This window comes from Anas acuta, chromosome 1 (genome assembly GCF_963932015.1).
Source record: "Anas acuta chromosome 1, bAnaAcu1.1, whole genome shotgun sequence".
NCBI classification, from domain to species: Eukaryota; Metazoa; Chordata; class Aves; order Anseriformes; family Anatidae; genus Anas; species Anas acuta.
Window position 1 is genome coordinate 151653783 of NC_088979.1, and position 18779 is coordinate 151672561.

At 40.9% G+C, this 18779-nt stretch overlaps 1 protein-coding gene across 2 annotated transcripts in view; it reads left to right on the plus strand.

The window, feature by feature from the left end:
* The window catches only part of GRAP2 (GRB2 related adaptor protein 2), a 102673-nt gene that overhangs the window by 11448 nt on the left and 72446 nt on the right, over positions 1 to 18779 (plus strand). The window contains exon 1 of one of the 2 annotated variants that reach the window (XM_068666878.1): positions 12397 to 12535. The exons of the other annotated variant lie outside the window; for it this stretch is intronic. The gene's annotated coding sequence lies outside the window, so the exon portion shown is untranslated. Of the gene's footprint in view, positions 1 to 12396; positions 12536 to 18779 lie in introns of those variants that run through there. 2 annotated transcript variants of the gene reach the window in all.

Below are 18779 nucleotides of genomic sequence, written 5' to 3' on the forward strand. Positions count from 1 at the left end.
TGGGCTATGGAGAAGGGTCTGAAGCTCCCAATCTGCGCAAGCCATTTTGGACTGTCTTGTTGAAGATGGTTATGTTAAATTCTGCCGGTTGTATTGCTTGAGTCCAAATTAGTTATGTGCACAACCTATGAATTTTGGAAGATCTGTCTGAGCCCTTCTCCTTTGATGGGGGTATGATAGCTCAAAAACTCATTAGCCCAGCTGTTTGAATTTCTATTCAAGAAATAGTCTCGTGGTCTGGTCTGCACTCTTGCCAATTACAGCATGCCAAAACAGTCCTGGCAAGATTGAGGTACTTATTTAAGGAGCTTTTGCTATGGAATTTCTTAAAATTTTGATAAATTTTAGATTAACCTTGTAGGATTCACCTATCACCTAGAAGAAATGAAGACTTCTCACTCAGGCAACAGCTGGGGCCTCTTTTGCTGATTCCTGCAAAGCCAAAGAGTCTACTCTTTTCTGTTAGCCTATTTGGTTTAATTATTCTAATAGGAAGTCAATGGAGGGTGGTGTAAAGTGTTCGTTATCTGAGGTATCAGTAATTCCAGGAGCAAACTCATCTTGCCATTTCTGCAGATTGAAGCTGGTTACAAACAGCTTTTTTTGAAGGAGAGTGAGGAAGAGTATGAGGAAGACATGAGGTCCCACCAGGGAAGTTGTTGAGAACTGAGTTGGCTTGACGGAGTCACCTTGCACCTGTGGCATACTTAATGCAGAAGATCTGGGCCAAGGACATCTGGTGTCCTCATTTTCTTGTCTGCCCCCATGAACTATGGATCAGTGACCCAGTGGCTGGAGTACTCTATGGCCACTTTTTATTCTGCTCTGTCCGTCTTTGTCAGCTGATGTGATGTATGTCAACATGAAAACCTCGTAGTACAATAAACCCAAACAAAGCACACAGCTAAACAAGTGCAATTTAGCTTTGTTTTTAATGAAGTCACTCCAACACTCCAAGCTTCAGAAAGGTGGGAACTATTCTTCTAAAAGCAAGATCAGTTACCCATTGTAATATTGGATCTGGGGTTTTGACTACAAAACAGCCAAGGGCTTGCTCTGTCCTCTGCCCCAAGGTTGTTATTGTAATCACACTGGTGGTTCCACTGGGAATGGTGTCTGGCCTATTCCAATTGCAACTTACATCCCCAGATAAGGTTCAGTTTTAATTAGTATAATTGATATCCTAAAAAGAAAAAAGATACTAAATCCAGTCCTTTTTTAGATTTCTAAAGTAATGTCCTGAATACAACTTTCCAGCGAAATGTGTTCAGGAAAGCATTCTTTGGGCTTTAACAGGCTCAGACAATAATTTGAATTCATCTTACAGTTCAAGGGCCAGCACAAGGAGGGCATGTGATCTGCAATGGCATGAAAGCATTTTTTGTAAGTAATACTGATAGGCGTATCTTTTTGAGGTCAAAAAAAGCAACTTTATCTTTTTAAAAAAGGAAGCCATACTGTAGAAAGACCCTCTTCCTTTTCTCATCTCTGTCAGCAGGTAGACAGAAATATATTGGCTAAGCTTGAGGCAGATGTCAGGGGAAAGTGTGAGGGTGTGCAGAAAGTATTCTGTATCTCCTATGCCTCAGATGTTGCCCTTCACAGCGTTGCATCCCCTGCAGCCTTTCTGGGCTTCTCTGAACTGAACCTGTGTGAAAGCTGTCAGGAGTCTCCTCTTTTAAGGAGAGCCGGAGCATATCTAGCTTGCTCTTTCCTCTTCTTTTCTTTTCTGCTGGAAGGGGAGATAGGAAAACATACCTCAGAAGGCCCTGCTTCCTGGGATGTAGCCGAGCATTGTTCTTTGGGAAGAACATTTTTGGGAATTTCTCTTCTCTACGCTTCCATGTGGCCTTTGCTCTTTTTTCACATTTTCCTTTTTCTCTTTAAATTATCCTTATCTCAATCTGTGAGTTGTTTTCTTCCTTTTTCCGGTGTACTTCTTTCATTTGCCAGCATAATTTCTTCCCCTCTTCTAAGGCTGGGGAGTGAGAAGCGGTTGTGGTGAAGTCCAGCTGCCCAGCAAGGTAAAACCACAGCACACTGCTACCGAATGCATGCAGTTTGCTCCTGTAACGTAACTGATTTCTCTGCAGGGTGTGGGGAAGTGAAGCTGTAGGCTGAGCAGACATACCCTAGGTAGATTAAACCACAGATAGGAAGTATCTGTGTTGAGAACACGAAGGCTGTCATCTCCGGGGGCATCACACCATCAGCTGGCCACATGCAGCGCTGCTTGTGCAACCCGATGGCCTGCGATGGTTATCTCCACCAGCGAGGCTGGGGCTTGCCTGCATGTGGCTGTGCAGGCTGCGGTCACATCTGCTGCTGCACAGCAGGGGACCTGGAGGAGCAGGAAGGCGAACAGCCCTGCACCACCTTTGTAGGAGATGCAGTGCTCTTGCTGCCTGTGGTGGTGTTGGTGAAAGGAGCTTTGAGTGGACCAAAGGCAGCATGGCTTTGCTCTCCTTCTCTGTGCTGCTGCCCTTGCTGGGATGGTGATGAAACCACACGCTGGCTGATCACCGATCACTCAGTGAGCATGGTATGTGGTGTAATGCTGTCCTTTGAGCATCAGGAAGCAGGACTCTGAGGGAAGGAGCTCATTGCTGGCATTCTTAAGACAGAACAAAAGTGAGGGGTAGCACTGGCCAAAAAAGGGAAGAAAAAAAAAAGAGAAATTGCTCCTCAGGTCTCTATCAGGAGATGATGTGGTTCTCCAAGTGTGGGTTGCTTTTCAAGGGATGGTGATGTCAGGGACTTGGGAGATCTGGACTTTGCTCTTGACTTTGCTGAGGGCCCCCCCTGCAGTTCTTGCACTTTTCTCTTCAGCTCTGCTCGCCTCTATCTACAATGAGATGTACTTCCCACAGGGGAGTGTTTTGTCAGACTAAATTCAATAACGCCAATGAGGCGCTCGGACACAGCAGTGAAAGAGGACGTTAAAAGGATCCAGGTAAAATTCATCAAAATTTGTGTAGAACTGTAAGAGAATGCACTGGAAAAAATCACCCTGTGGTGCTTCTCTCACTAGTCTGAATTGCATTGAAGGATATTTTGCAGTTGTGCAAATATGTGCTTGTATACACATTTATGTATCTGTAGAGATAATTAATGCATATATGAATAAACACAAATCAATAACCTCAGAGCAGAAAAAGAAAAAGATGTAGTTTGTGCCTAGTATCTGTGTAGATTTCTGTATCCTTTTGCCAAGTGAGGGCATTTGATTTTTCTTTCTTCAGAATGTAGTTGGTAGTAATCTTCCTCTTGTCATATAATCACAAATAAATCTTGTTTTGTTTAGTAATTGAAATTGGCATTTTTTAGTCTGATGCTTCAAGGTACTGCACTGCAGGAATCAATATCATATGTGACGGTCGCAATTGATTTGTGAGCAGTGGCACCTACACTGAGGATTTCAAGCCTTGGGGATCAAATACCTGAAGAGAGCGTTAAAATCATTTTAAATCAGGAGGGATTATTAGAAAAGGGAGATGATCCCCAGGCTTGATCATGAAGCCTTAGTATGATGAAGAAATCAATTCCTTGCCTTGTCGGAGACTTTGTGTGTGATCATATACAAGTACTTCAAATTATCATAAGTGTAACTTATTTACACTGTAAATTTTGCACTGTCCAAAGCAACACCTTGACTGCTCCATGCTTATTGCTTGCCCTGGTGCTGACTGCTGAGGATTGTATCAAGGCAAGTCCTCAGTGTGAACAAGTAAAACATAAGCAATGGTGTTTTGGAGGTGAACTTGAGCTTGGTGCTAGGCTGCTCCTTTGTCAGGGCATCATACCTGGGCCAGCTGGCAGGGACAGGGCAGCCCATCCTCTGAGGAAACAGAGGGTTTGGGTAGAAACTTGTTCACTTGTCCCCTTTCACTGAAACCATGTGCGGAGGCTGGTCAGCAAGGTGCATGATGATTATCATCAATGAATTAACATCAGTGGTAAGGTTGTTGGATTTGCAGATGCTTTAGTTTGTTCCTCTTCTGGGTGACAGAAGCTTTCTTTGACAAAGTGTGCCATACGTGGCTGTTCCCTTATTTTTGAATCCTAGTCCCAGAGGGAATGCTGCAGATCATGGTGTTTAGTGGTAACTGTGGGCTTCTTTAAAAGGAGGGAGTAAATGAACGGTGAAAAGAACTCAGAACGCCGCAGTAGATGTCTAGATAAAATGCTGGCAATTTTTTCTGCTGTTTTCAGCCCTTCCAGCCTGAGATATTCCTAGCATATTGTTCCTTTACGTACATTGATCCTATGAAGCATGGCCTCTTCAGATGAAGAGGCAGGGATTAATGAACCACATGGAAACACTAATTTGTCTGAGTTAGAGGAGATTAGCTTACTTAGGCCATTAACATAATTAATCTGAGGCTAGAAATGTGCATTCAGTATTGCAGATGTGCTGGATTTTTAAGGTGTAGTCCAATACTACTTTAAAAAAAAACACTTCCTAATACATATTCAAAGAACCTGATCTCTGTTCTTTGAAGACATGTAGAAGAAAGATGTCTCATTGCTTTAATAATTTACTTCTACAGTGTCGTGAGGGATCCCAAAGTTCCTCTGGGAGCTTCAAATCAAGGGCTATAAGGTATATAGGTTCAAAGGAATAAGCCATCAAGGAATACAAGGCTCTTGTTGGGGAAAACAGTTTTCCTTGCATTTTGTGGGGCAGTGAGAGGCTTACAGAGATGCTTCCTAAGGCTGAGAGGGGAAACTAGAAGAAGAAAAGGGGGCTGATGAGAGAATTCATCTCTGCCCTATCAGATCCCTAAGAACATCTATGAAGTTGTACCTGTTTCTGTAGCTGTGCACCCCCAACTACTAAATCACTTTTTTTTTTCCTTTCCCGGTCTCGAGGTTTGATATCGATGCAGTACAGTTCAGACTGCAACCAGTTTGCCTTTAGAAATTCTGTTTTAAGATTTCTACAGTTACAAATCTATCTGAAAAAGTATAAAATATTAAGGGGCTGGTGCTAAAATGAATGTGCAGGCTGAAGCTGTTACAGGAAAAGCATTTGGGAGGGAAAAAAAAAAAAAGAAATGATTTTGGGATATAGCTTGTGTTGTTCCTTGATTTGGTTTGAGGGAATTCAGTAACTCTTCTGGAAACATTTTTAATGCAGAGCTACTAAGTGAACTTGTTCTAGCAATGTTCCAAAGTGGAGCCCTGAGCTTTATAACCTTAGACATGGGGTTTTATTTCCAGCTCTGTGAGAGTAATGGGAGGAGCAGCTTTTCTTTTTGACATTTACTTTAATTCATAAAAATTACAGGTATCTGCCAAAATATCCTAAATTGTGGGGGAGGTGGAAATTGGGTCACGGAGAAAGATTAACATTGAACAAAAATATTTGCCAGCAGTTTAAGATGAGAAAGTGAAAACTGTGTGCTGTAGAAGAATAGGCTGCCTGTGCTTTTACACAACCACTACTGGCTTATTACCTTAGCTGAGAACGAAGAAGGCTGGAGTCAGGCTAATTTTCTTTGTGCTTGTTTGCTTTTCAGCTTTTATACATCATCAGATCCCCATGTTCTGCTCTTCTGACAGGGGGTACTTGGACTGATTTCAGATATCTTTGTGGTTAGGGGATGCAAGACCAGGTTCCCAGCAGACAAGCCTTCCACAGGGGTCATGTCTTATAAATGCAAAAAGCTGCAGACAACTTGCTAGCAGCAGCTGCAATGGAAACCTAGCTGCTTCTCTGGGTGGACAGAGGGAGGAAGGCAATGTGCCCACAGTGGATTTTAATATATTCATCAGTGCCAGACAGATTCTGATTAACAGCGGTTGTCTCTTTCACCGAAGCATGACGATCAGGGACCATCCATCCTCACTCTCTGCGTGCTGCCTTCCAAACAAACCTCACCAGTCACTTATTCTCCCATTAGTCCTTTATCAGACAGTGTTTAAACCGCCACTTGAAATCAGCCACATTAAGTCTATTATTGGCATATCCACTTCTATTTCCAGTTCTCAGCTTCTCCAGTCGATGAACTTGTGTTATCATTATTTAGTCTTCAGTGCCTTCAAAGCCTTCTGCTTATTCTTTCCATCTTGGCTTTTAGATCTATTAACTTCTTGTTTTCCCTTCCCAGCATATTGAACACCCTTTGCAAGCAATGTCCGACATTCAGTATGGAATAAGGTATAATATGTCCACTGATCATAGAAAATAACATGACACTGTTTTGTATTAAGTGTAGCTGGCACATTTAATAGTAAAAGTTTGTCTGAAAAGGACACCTTGGGGTTGAAATCGCTACCAAGTTTTGAGGGGATGGGAGGCAGAGCCTTCTCTGTGAAGGTTCTGTGTTTCTGTAGCGTTTTGTTATGCACAGAGATCCCTTCTCCTAATAGATCCTAAACTGCTTAAACAGCTATACACATTATGCTTGAGCTACAGCTCAAAGTTAGCTATTTCTAAGGTTAAATTTAGTTAGCTCTCAGCAATATTGTGTGACAGTTCATGACAGGGAATAAAATTTACTTTCAGTAGAACTGCAAGGAGGACACTTATGCTAAGTGAAATGTACTGGAGTTGTGGTTAAAATGCAGGAGGGATTTTTACTTGTAAAGACTTGCTACAAACAAGGGTACACAAGAAGTCAAGACTCCAGAATCTCTCATGCTGTCTCTGGTAGGCTGTGTACAGAAGTCCTTGGTTCCTCTGTTTTCTTGATCAGCTAAATATTAGCTTAAAAAGAAGGGTGTCATGTACAAATTGCAGCCTGTTTTCTTCAGTCCGTGAGTATTTTTAGAGGTCTCAGTGTCAACCTTCCAGCTCAGTCCAGCTTGACAGATTCATACTGGTTACATCCTTTGCTGGAAGGATTCAATTTCTTTCCCTGTTGCTTCCTTCTCAACTCAGTTTTTCAAATGCCCTGTGACGGGAAAGAGATGGGTTTGGGTGGTCTGACATGCATGGGCGCATTTTGCTTTACTGAAGGTCAGACTGCTTGTATTTAGGAACCTGCCTGAGGAGAAGTCTTAAATAGTCAAATGTGTGTGCACACGCATCCAGGCTTTGCTAGCAGTGTTAAGTTAAACCACACATTTTAGTTACCATTGAGTTCTAGTTCATCATTGCTGTGATAGGGTATCAATATAGGGTTGGGTGAGTTGCGGGGTTCTCTGGGTACTGTACAGATCCTAAGAGAGCATGACAATTATTCCTGCATCCATACTTTGTCCTCACCATGGGCCAATTCTGAGGATAATGGGAAACTTGTCTAGTCTGTTTTGGTCTTGTAGCCAGGGAAGAAGCTGCTAGCTATTTTATAGAGGTGTGTGGAACATATACTGGTATGCTGCCAAGTGGAAAATTTCTAATTGCTGGAGAAAGACTGTGAGGCTGTGGATTGTAAAACACTGCTTCAGAGTCTGTTTAGCCTGCGGTATGAAAAACAAATGGTAAGATAATGTTTTAAGAAGTCCATCACCTAGAAAATTAAGGACTTGTTTAGCTTGTTTAGGGTTGTTATAAATCAGGTTTTGTATTGCATAGAATACTTCCCAGTTTAGGGCAGTGTTTTCCCTCTTGATGAAATAAACATCTTTATAGATTTCATTTAGTTCATTTTTAGGTTTTGATCCTAAATCTTCTGCTTCTTGCCTGACACTTCCTCTAGCTGCCCATAGACATCTTTCATACCATCCCTTCATATATTTCCCCACAATTATCCTGATGCTTTGTTGGTAAGACATCTTTATTTTTCTACTTAAGAGCGGATCAGAAGATTGGGAAATGCAGGGACAACCCACAGATACAAATACAGATGAATGTGCAAATAGCTAAGAAATACATAGGCAGATAGTACTGCATAAATGTTTTATCTTTTATACACAGTCAGTTCTTGAGGATTAAGCTCCTGAACAATGGGGGCATGCTAATAGTTTAAGTAGTAACAAAACGAAGAATAAAATGCAAAAAATCTATCTTCAGGAAAAGAACTGAACAATTTGGTGTTTGATTATAATTATTTGAACATCTTAAATGAAATTTGATGACATAGATTATGAGAGAATACTGGCACAAACTTGTTTACAAGGCTGGTGTAGTCATCCTGAGACCTCCAAGTGACTAGACATCCTTGATGCTTGAATGGCATTGTCCAGAATCTGATCAGATGCTAAATGGCTTTAACCATGATTGTTACCTTCATCCTAATAATTTGCAGTTCCTGGACCATAATACTTAAATATTGCCTTAAAACCCCAAAATTTCACTTTTCATCTCCAAGACCACTGTGTTCAGTAATGCAATGGCATTCAGCAGCAGAAGAATTAGAGGTCATGGACCTGACTTTTGAGTCTTTTGAATGAAACAGAAGATGAGAACCCCTGAGGTGAACACAAAAGATCTTGTGGCAACAGTAAGGGAAGGATGATTTTTCTGCTGGAGTAACTGAATTAAGAGATGAGACAGATGTAAAGAGAAACTGATGCCATGGGAATGGCTGAAACTAAAATATGCATGAGAGAAATACAAATCAACATTATACCAGATTTTCATAAAATGCAAGTTTAATTTGTGAGTCCTCATTAGCAATGACAGTAGAACAAATTAGCCACAACAGAATTGCTCAAGTCCCTATTTTTGAATGCAGCTGTATTTCGCAGAAGTACAGGTAGCTGGAAAAGCGTTCTGAACCCTTTCTGTACAGGTGTGATCAAAGAATTGACAAATAAGTGGTAGAAAACGGCACAAAACCAAATATAAAAACCATTATCCAAAAGTGTATGTCTAAAACTGCACATGTTTTCACCACCAAAAACTCTGCCAGAAATAATTGCTCTCATTTCAGGATGGCTATTTACAGCAGGTATTTGCTAATGGGTATGCTAACAGGTATCTGATGCAAATACTTGTTGACCCGATTCCCACTTAAAATAAGTGAATTTAAAAAGTTTGACCAGTTTAAATAGGCAATAGCAGGGAGAGGGGATATGGGAACAAAATAAAGGAAATAATGAGACTGAATGATGCTTTTCTGGGATGTTTTTGTATACTCTAGCTAAGGTTAAGTGTAAAAACTTAAAATGAGCAAGGAATCATACCCCACTATATGCTGGGCTGGGTACCAAGCCTCAGATTTCTAGGTAGTGCTATTATATGAAGCTGTGTTGTGCTCTGGTCAGTATGGGATTGATCATCACTAGTTAATATAGATTCAGATCTTTTAAACACCACAAGCTTTCCTCTGCAAGTGCTGCTCACTTATCTGTAGCTTTGTTGTGGGGTCATTCAGTTCTATGAGCAAAAATATTAAAAATCCACGCAATCCCTCGTCCAACTTTATCAGAGCATATGGAGGGAAGCTGTAGCAAGGCTCAGCCCACCAAATGAGAATTCAAAAGGGAGAGGAGGAAAATAATATTTAGTTCTGCAAGAGAAAATATTAAAGAACATCGCTTCACAAGAATACTTAAAAATAAAATTGAAGGTTTAAAATATTACAGCTATGGAAAGACATTTCTTTAATTCAGTTTGTTGCTTCTGCTTTTGTAGCTGTTGATGTCTGTTTGTAAGCTTTCCCCTTCTCCAAGGGGAAAATGTGTTTAAATTAAACTGTATGCTAGGAGCTTGTCTAAACTAACGCTGAGGTTTTGACATGAAGAATAAATTTAAGGAGTTGGCCTTTTGCTTAAAATCAATCACTTCATACAGCAAAAACTGTTAACAGCTGTTAAAACTACTGCACCGCTCAGGCCAGAGCCCAAGGATGGGGGAAGGGGAAAAATGATGGTCTGCAGCAAAGAGCAACCAGCAACGAGGCACCTCTGCTGGAAAGGCAAAGCCTGACCTAGTTCTGCACTTTACAGGCTCCTGTGAAAAGTTTAAAGATCCAAGCTGACTGTAGCAACCTGATAGCATGCGTGTAGGGTGGAGTGTGTGATTTGAGAGAGGCAGAGCTGCTCCCCAGCTGGGGATAGCTGTGGGGCTGAGTGGCTGTCACTGGGGAGCAATGAAACCTGCATCCTTGAGGAGGGAAGCTGGGGGTATCAGAGCAGGGAAAGAGGGATGGGAGTTAAACAGGAGATGCTGTCAGCAAAGCTCCCTATGGATTTATCAAGGATTTGGGTTCTGTTTCATGAAACAAGTCATCTATGTGCAGATAAAAGCACTCCCAGAAAGCCCAAGTGCAGTGCCGCCTCACTTGTCACACAGTGTCACACTGCTCTTGGCATGGTCCCAGCTTGATGCTGGCCTGATCTACGTACCAGAAAGCACTCCCCCAACAACAGCAACCTAAATAGTGACATATCTAGGTACAGACTTGCAGGCAAAGCAGCTACCAGCTTCAGAATTCAGGTGTGATTTTTGCTCCCTCTCCACCTGTGAGTTTTGTCTTCTACACCACTCCTGTGAGCGCTGCTTCGTGACTTGATGACAAGATCACACCGAGGCCCACTTACACAAGTGGGAATGCCACCTTTATATTCTTCCTCTGCTTCCTAGGGCCAGGTGGGGATTGTTCAGCCTCTGAGCTAATTCATTATGCCGGTTTGAAATAACCCTGCGGCTATTTATTACAGTTCGATATATTCCTTCTTTGGAATGCAGGAGTGTGCCTGGAACTGGCATAATTCCCTGTCTGTGGAGGAATGAGCTGATGTCTTCTTTAGAGAAGCTTTATGGCTCCTCTTTACTAGCAGACACAAGAGTCCTTGTGAGCAACGATCTGCTGTGTACATGTCACATGGTAATGTGCTGATGTGAGATAGCAGTATATAGCAGGCGCTCTTCCAGCTCCTATGAAAATGCAGGAAAGATGTAATTTTTGTTATATGAAATGTTTTTGTTATTCTCACAATAATGCAAGTTTAATTAGCAAATTCTTAATTTAAAAGATATTGCTCAGATATGCAAATTTGGACTGTTTTTTTTTTCAACAAGCAGTATTTGTTTCCTGACTGCCTACTTCCAAACACCACTGACCACACAGGATGTGCTTTTTAATTTAATAGTTTGTGTGATACAATGGTTTCTGTTTTGTACTTCCATGGTTGTGCCTTTTTGTTTATTCTGAAATGCTTAGTATTTTCTTTATTTGGCAGGAGTATTCTATGTTAAAATAAAGTGCATCTTCAGAGCATTCACTCACTGCAGGATGCTCTGAAACAGTTTTCTAGGCTCTGCAGAAAAGCTACGAGCAGAATGCAAAAATCTATCTGGCACTGACGTGTCTTTCAGTGGAGTGAGTGCCCTGAGTGCCACCACCATTCCTTTGTAGTGAATGATGCAATGATGTGGCAAGGTGAAAGAGAGCTGATGCTTTAGCTCATCTACCAAAACAAATGATTTTTTTCATCTGGGTCTAAGTACATCTCTCTGACTGGACCTACCTAAAACCTAAACGTCACAAATGACAGCTTAACTCTAGACTTATTTAATGTCTAGAAATGGCTTTAGGTTTGAATTCAGGGGACTAGCAGAGGGGACTGTGTCAAGGAAAAGCTTGCCGTGTCCCTGATGAAATTGTTCTTGTTTTACAGGTAACTGGAGAGTTTTTGGTTTTGTAATTGGTAAGCCAGAGTTCCTGCCCAGGTCTAAAAAGTGGATACATGCAAATGTGTTAACAGTTCCTGACTTTCATTCTTAGATTTTTTTTTTAGCCTTTGTCAACACTTACTGTTGAATATGATGACTTAAATTATAAGAGTTAAACTCTGGACAATTTGAAAACTGTTGAAGCACCTGGGCATCTCACATTGTACTCACCTGGGGCTGACAGTAAGAATTGTCAGCAGCACAAAGGTGATGCTGATAACGCACTTTAAACTGGAGGACTGATGTGCCTACCTGAGCTACCACAAAACTCGGTCAGCAAACACTAGGAAGCCCACTGGGAGTGAGAGAATGAAGAAATATGAATACACATAGCACTGACCATGAATTCACTTGGCCTTGGAGTAGGGTACAGACCTGCTATCTGCCTGCACTCTATCACAAGATGAAGAGCTTCAAAACTTCATTGCTCAGGTGTGTTTACCAAAAGCTGAAAGGCACTGAATGCAGTAGCAAGGGGGATGGTCTGCACAGAAGCTTTGTGACTGTGTGAAAAAAAGGTCTGACTCTGAAGTTTCATGGCCACTGGTGACATCAGCTCATGGGGCTGGTAATCAAGGATCAAGCAAGGCGACTTGTGGGTTTTGAAGTGCTTGCACCTGGTGCTTTCGTGGAAGGAAGCTTCAGGGTTATGCAGGAAGCAAGGTTTGAGGCAGCATCATCCTCCTTCCTGTTGAAAGCCCTCTGTGAAGTAGCTTGGTTTGTCTCTGAAAGGCAGGAAGCAGCACCTGCAAGGCAGCAAATAAAGATGTCTTAGAAAAGGGATGCATCACAGATGGGGTTGGGGAAGTATGTTATAATCATGCTAGTTGGTGCGTAAATTGCTTAGCGTAAATGTGGTCATGCATTTTGGTGCACTTACCAAGGGGGAATGTGCCACAAGGATATCTGAACTGACAAACCTGACTGGCCAGCCTGACTCCTGCTCAGAGGCTTCCTCAAATGGAGGTGATGCTTTTATGTATAATGATACTATATATATTCTTTTCTATGAATGAGGTCAGTCACTTTTTGCATCTGGGTAAACCTCTGATGTTCACAACATCCTCTGTCAAGGAGCTCCACAGTTTAACTATTTTACTTGTGTCACTAACTTCTTTTATTTGCCAGTCCATCTGTTTCTTTGCTCTGCATTCAAGTCATCCCATATCCATTCTTACCACTGTGTCTGATTTTGGGGGAGGTCTGGTTCCTCTTTAACTTATGTTATATGGTTTTGGGAGTGGGTGAGGGGCATACATGTACCAGGACGTGATGTGGTATTTGAAGTGTTAGCACACCATAAATGTATACAGTTGCCTAATGATCTGCTTTGGTCTTTGCTCCTTCTTGTAGTTAGAATGTCATTCTACTTATTTTTTTGACCCGTGATGAGCACCAAGCTGACACTTTCTCAGGTCTTTTACAGTGCTGTGTTCTGAAGTAGTCATTGCCATCTCAAAGCTAATAATTTGTGCAAAGTTGCTGTTTTTCCCCATGGGTGTTGCTTTATCTACACTGTACTGCCTCATTATAACACTTCAGTTTTTCAGCAAGATAGTGTGGTTGTTCTTTATCTTATTAATCTGATTAATGTAGGCACCTCAGCAAAGTTTGTCGTCACAGGGTGTAACCTTTTTCTAGACCTTTTCTGAATATATTGAACAGACATGTCCCAACACAGATTCCTAAGGGATATTATTGGTGACCTTCTACTAACAAAGCCCTTCTATTCCTATCTTTCACCTGTAACATAATCACTTGAGGACTTTTATCCCATGGCAGGTTAGTTTCTTTAAGAATCTCGGGTAATGATCTTGTTAAATTCCTTTGCCTTTATAGAGAAGGAAGGGTTGAGATTCTCAGAGTGACTGCTCCAGCTGTGCTATGCCACAACTGGGGTGAACTGACTGCTATCAAATAGTTCTTCAGAGTAATTTAAAGGAAACTGTGATGAATAGCAAATTGCAATCACTATAGCAAATTGCACATAAGCATAAGTTGCTAAATCTAAGTTTCTTTTCTATTAATAGAACATCAACAATAAGAAAGTTACAGTTTTGTTCTCTGGTACTGGATCAGCCAAGGAAAATGATCTTAAATGTATAGGGCAGTCATTCTGATCTGCATAAATGGGAAAGAGGGCTGCTTGTCTGTAAACATTAACTGTTGAGCTACTTTAATCAGAAATATAATCATGGCTATAAATCTTAATGAGTTTGTTTTTATGCATGCAGAATGGGTTCTGCTTTCTAAGATCTTAAATTTGGAGGAGTCTCGTCTCCTTGTTAATAAGGCCACTTGGTAACCTAAGATGTGAAATTAGGAACAGCACCAGAGCATGAAGCTTGACCTGCTGATAAACCATATGGTGCTATTATATTATAATGATGTCACTCCCTGCCCCCTATGCACACAGGAGCTGTTAAACATTCATTTCTTAAAGCTAAGTGAACCCAGGTGGCATTGTGAGTGACCCAAGCCTCCTCCTTGGGATTCTCTGCTGAAGCATGCTAAGAGCAGTTAGGTGTTTATGTGGTGTGAAACAGGTGACTGGAATGAAACTGCAAAACAGACTGCCGGCCCCAGACACTGACCCCATGGGGGAATCAGTGAACAAGATGAAAACAAAAAAATTATCCCCCTGTACACTGCTGCTTTAATCCTGATTTGCACCAATGCCAATGTTATGAGTAGAAAATGTTATTCAATTTTGTCAAAAATAAGCAGGTGAATGGGTATTATTGTCTGACATTAGAACAGGGCATTGTAATAAACTTCCGTGCATTTAGTAATTTAGGTCATTGCATCTTCTGGCTTGGCTAGATAAATTACTTGAAGGTCATCTCCTTGCCTAATGAAGTGAAATCATCCAAGTCTTGTTAGTTGTGGAACAATTCAGCAAAGTTAGAAAGGCTTGAAATGTATTCATGCGTGGTCTAAAGAAGAGCTCTGTTTCCAGAAAGTTACCTACAGGTAGCAATATTGATGAAAGAGTAAACTAAAAAATGGGAAATAGTGCGGTGGGGAGCACACCACTTTCAAACCTGCCATAGCAATCCATAACAACATGGGAAACGTTGTGTTCAGGTAATTGTTACAGTTTCTCGAGATAAATCAATGTGGCAAAATTAAGTGCTGGTGACACCAACACAATAGGAGCAGTTTGTCATGCCAGCCTGCTCAGTTCAATCTGAAACAAGGCACTACAGCGAAAGAGAATGTTTTCGGTGAATTCTGATGAAGTTGAGAATGACTTAGCACTCTGAGTTGTTTGGCTTTTTTATTACTGGATAAAAAAATATTTAAGATAATGAAATTCTCGTTGATTAGAATGTCTTATTATACTGCTAAATAGGCTATTTACAGAGAATGGAGACTTGAGTAACTGAGTTATACAGAGAAAGACCCTAAAAAGGCTTCATTACTTGTGAGATGGGATAGCAGCGTGCAAAGCTTATGTCCAGGATGACAATGAGGGTTGGTGTCATGACCAAGTTGTAAATACAGCCTAGAAGAAGAGATTGCTAAGGGATTCCTGTCTAACTCTCAGTAGCTCGGTAAGAACAGTAATAAATCAATCAAACAACTATAAAATATGAGTGGTAGAACACTTCTGAAAAACAAGCTTTATATTTTGACTGCTGTTTTTTAATACTTCATAAATATTGAAGTCGATCTTTATAAACCAGTATCAGCATGCCACTGTCAATACAAGGAAAACTCTTTACCCATTTATGATGGATTAAGGTGCTCTCAGGCAATCTTTTTGATAGAATCTGTAAATGGCTTTATGACAAAAGTTGCTAAACAATAAAACAATGGAAAAAGTTTACTTACAGTGGTAGCTGGCAAAAAATGAAGCTTCAACCCAATTCAGCAGGAGGATAGATGCTTTCCATAGGGATAACAATCAAGTATCCATACGATAAATTTTTATGAATCATGTTGCCTTATTTTTCATTATCTGTGAAGCTAATGCTGTCATTACAGTATTCTAATATAGTGCCTGATTTGCTAGGAAAGGATTTCCTTATGCACCTCCAAAGGAGGTCTAATCAGCAAAGACTTGCATCATGTTGGTTTGGGATTTTTGATCAATGTCTCAGGGAGTGAGCTCGAGTGACAAAATTATTGGAAATTAATCTGCAATTTCTATGCACAGGGCTCATATCTCATTGTGAGTCATCATCCTGTGATCTTGTGAAACAAATGAGTGAGTCCTGGTCAGGCAACAGAAGACAGACAATTCAATCCTATTTTATTTCAGGAAAAAGAGAAATTAACCTGTCAAGGAACTTTAGGAAACATAACTTTATGATAAAGCTTAGTGGCATCTATGGTATCTGCTGGTACCTGGCTTAATGAGAGTAGGTCATCAGAATTCCATGGAGAGGTCAGCCACTGAGAGCTGCTTTTTCCCCTGATTATGTTCATATTGATTGTTGTGCCCATGGGATAACAGATTAAGCTTGATGTTATTCCCAGTAGAAAATATTTTTTGCTGCCCATTTAAACAACAGCCTTGAAACTTTTTTGTGAGGAAAATATTTCAGTGACACTTGACATGAGAGGAAGATTTCATACCTCTTGTTTTTGTCCTTTGAGAAGACAATTGCAAGGCCCTCACTCTGACAGTACTTGTAAAATGGCACACTTCTTTATCTATCCACAGTTAGCCCTGAGTACTGGAAGCACAACATCCAAAATCAACATGGAATCTTTCTTACAGGCTTACTTATTCCAATATTACTAAAAAATTGTTTGTGGGGGACCACCACAAGCTTTGTGCTGATTATTGGCACTGTGGAGAAATGTGAAAACTTTTTGTTGATCTGTCTGCTTTTATCACTGGCTATCAAATTAAAATGCTTTAATGCATCATAATACAGGTGATTTACAGAAGCATTTGGCACGAAAACAAATGCCTATCTTAGTTTGAAAATAATGAACTAAAATCAACCAGTAAAATTGATTTTACACAGCCTCTTGCAAAGAAGTAATTCTGATGATGATATTGTGGGTCTTCGTGGAGCAACTCTAATCAACATGCTAGGTCCCAGTAAGAGTATTGACAATTATGCATTAGCAATGAGGTGAAATGTCAGGATTCAAGATCCTGTTTGTTTATAAACTGAACCACAACCATCAAAGCTTGAAGTCAAAGAGAGGGAGTGTGTGTGTGTCTATATCTAATCCTAAACTGTTGACAGTACCACAGATGCACAGAATGTAGTTGAAGCGCGTATGCTATGAAATCTAATGAGCAGTCTTGCTGTTGCTGATGAAGATCTTGTCAAGACTGAACAATTTATTCTTTATCACTGTGGCCATACCCATGACAGCACAACTGTTAATACCACCAGATTAGTTCTATTTTCTCATAAAAAAGTAAAACAGTAGAAAACATTCCACCCACTCATCCCGCGTCGATACAGCATATTCACTGAGCAGCCCTAAAAGTTAGCTGCTGGCACCAAATGGTCTTAAACACGATCATTAGCAAATTCAGAGCCATGTGGGGAAGGAAAGGTAGAGGGAGGTTTCCAGCCTGCATGGAGAACTCCTGAAATAGGAATTGTTGGAAACAGCTTGCATAAAAAGAGTTGTGCACATCTCCAGAAGCTGCCCCACAGCATCCTGCTCTCTGCGTGGCAGTGTGTGAAACCCAATGTGCAGCAGGTAGATATGCAGAGGAAGTATGGTAAATTAAAAATAGTAAGCATGCCTGCTTGGCTTACAAGGGAAGTGTGCAAATTTGTAGGACACGTGTAAGAATTGAGTAAAATCCATTTTCCCTCAACTGCATAACAGAAGGTAAGTACCATCTGCAGAAATGCAAGAACCGTATAGCATATGGTAATATTTTTCCTTCTTTTATTTAAGTCATAGTGAAAGTCTGTTAATGTAGCTCCCCTCCCTTTCCAGTTTCCCTCTCGGTCACTTTTCCATGGCAGGTTTCTGACAATGCAGCTATCCAAACACACGTGGGTTGCCAGTCGTGGTTGATGTGCAGAAGAGCCCATTGTGTGGAGCTTCTTGGATCTTCTGCTGGCAGCTCCAAGCCTGGGATATACTGTGTCAGTGTACATAACTGCAACAGCAAACAGCATCTTCTGTAGCACAACTTGGTTTTGTGCAAGGGGCACTTGTGTTGCTGAAGCACAACGTGCAGATTTGCACGTGACTTATGGCTACACTTAAGTTAAGGGTGTTTTAGTAGTATAAGCAGCAGCTCTGTATGGGGATATAGCCTTGTTTGTCATGTGAGAGATCCCTTTGGGTGATCCAGAAGTGCAGTTTCTTCAAATAGCTGTAATACCGCTAATACTAATGTCACAGGCTGGTGCCATGTGAGCCCCTGCAACTGTGGTTTAGATAGATCTGCACTGCCGTTTCCTTTTTGACTGCTGATTTGCTTTAGCTTCTCATTGTAGGCATATACTGTGCTGCTCTTCGTGCACTGCTAACTGGAGCTTTCTTAGAGAAAGCTAGGTTTTTTTTATTTTTTTTTTTCAAAATTGTCTGTATAAGCAATTTCTTTGGTAGGCTGATATGCCATATCCCATTAAAGATTACAAAGCAGAGTCAGTGAGCATGACAAGGGATTTTAAAAAAAAAAAAGTTTAAATTTATCTCTTGATTTGAGAATGTGCAAATGAAAAAATTTTTCCCTTCAGTAATTATGTTGCTCAAAGAAATAGAGCTCGGAGATAATAGAAAGTCCAGTGTAGTAATTGCTTGTAGTACTAAACAGTTGATACAGCGGGGAGATTTGAATTGCTTAATGAACTGATGTAAAGGCAGATACGTTGTGTCCTTTGACAATGACTGTGTATGTTCTTCCACATACCCCATTTGAGAGAGAGATTTTTAATTCTTCTCTCTTCCTCGTTTTTCTACCTCCTATACAATGAAGAGGCAATAATATCCTGCCAGTAACGGAAAGATGAGATGTCTGTACAAATCTACAGATTATCTAAAACCTTTAAGCATCTTAAGCATGGGGAAGCATTTTCCCTCAGGACCCTCATGCTACAGCTTCGGCAGAAAACCTGTCATCCAATTAGGTAAAGGTCATCCAATTAGGTAACTATGGATAATCCAGGTGGTATCCTCTGGCTTTCTCATGTTGGAACCCACTGTGAAGCTGCTGAGTGTGGCTCCTGTACAGCAGAGCTCCCTCTGACAAATGTCACAGGTGCAGATCCCC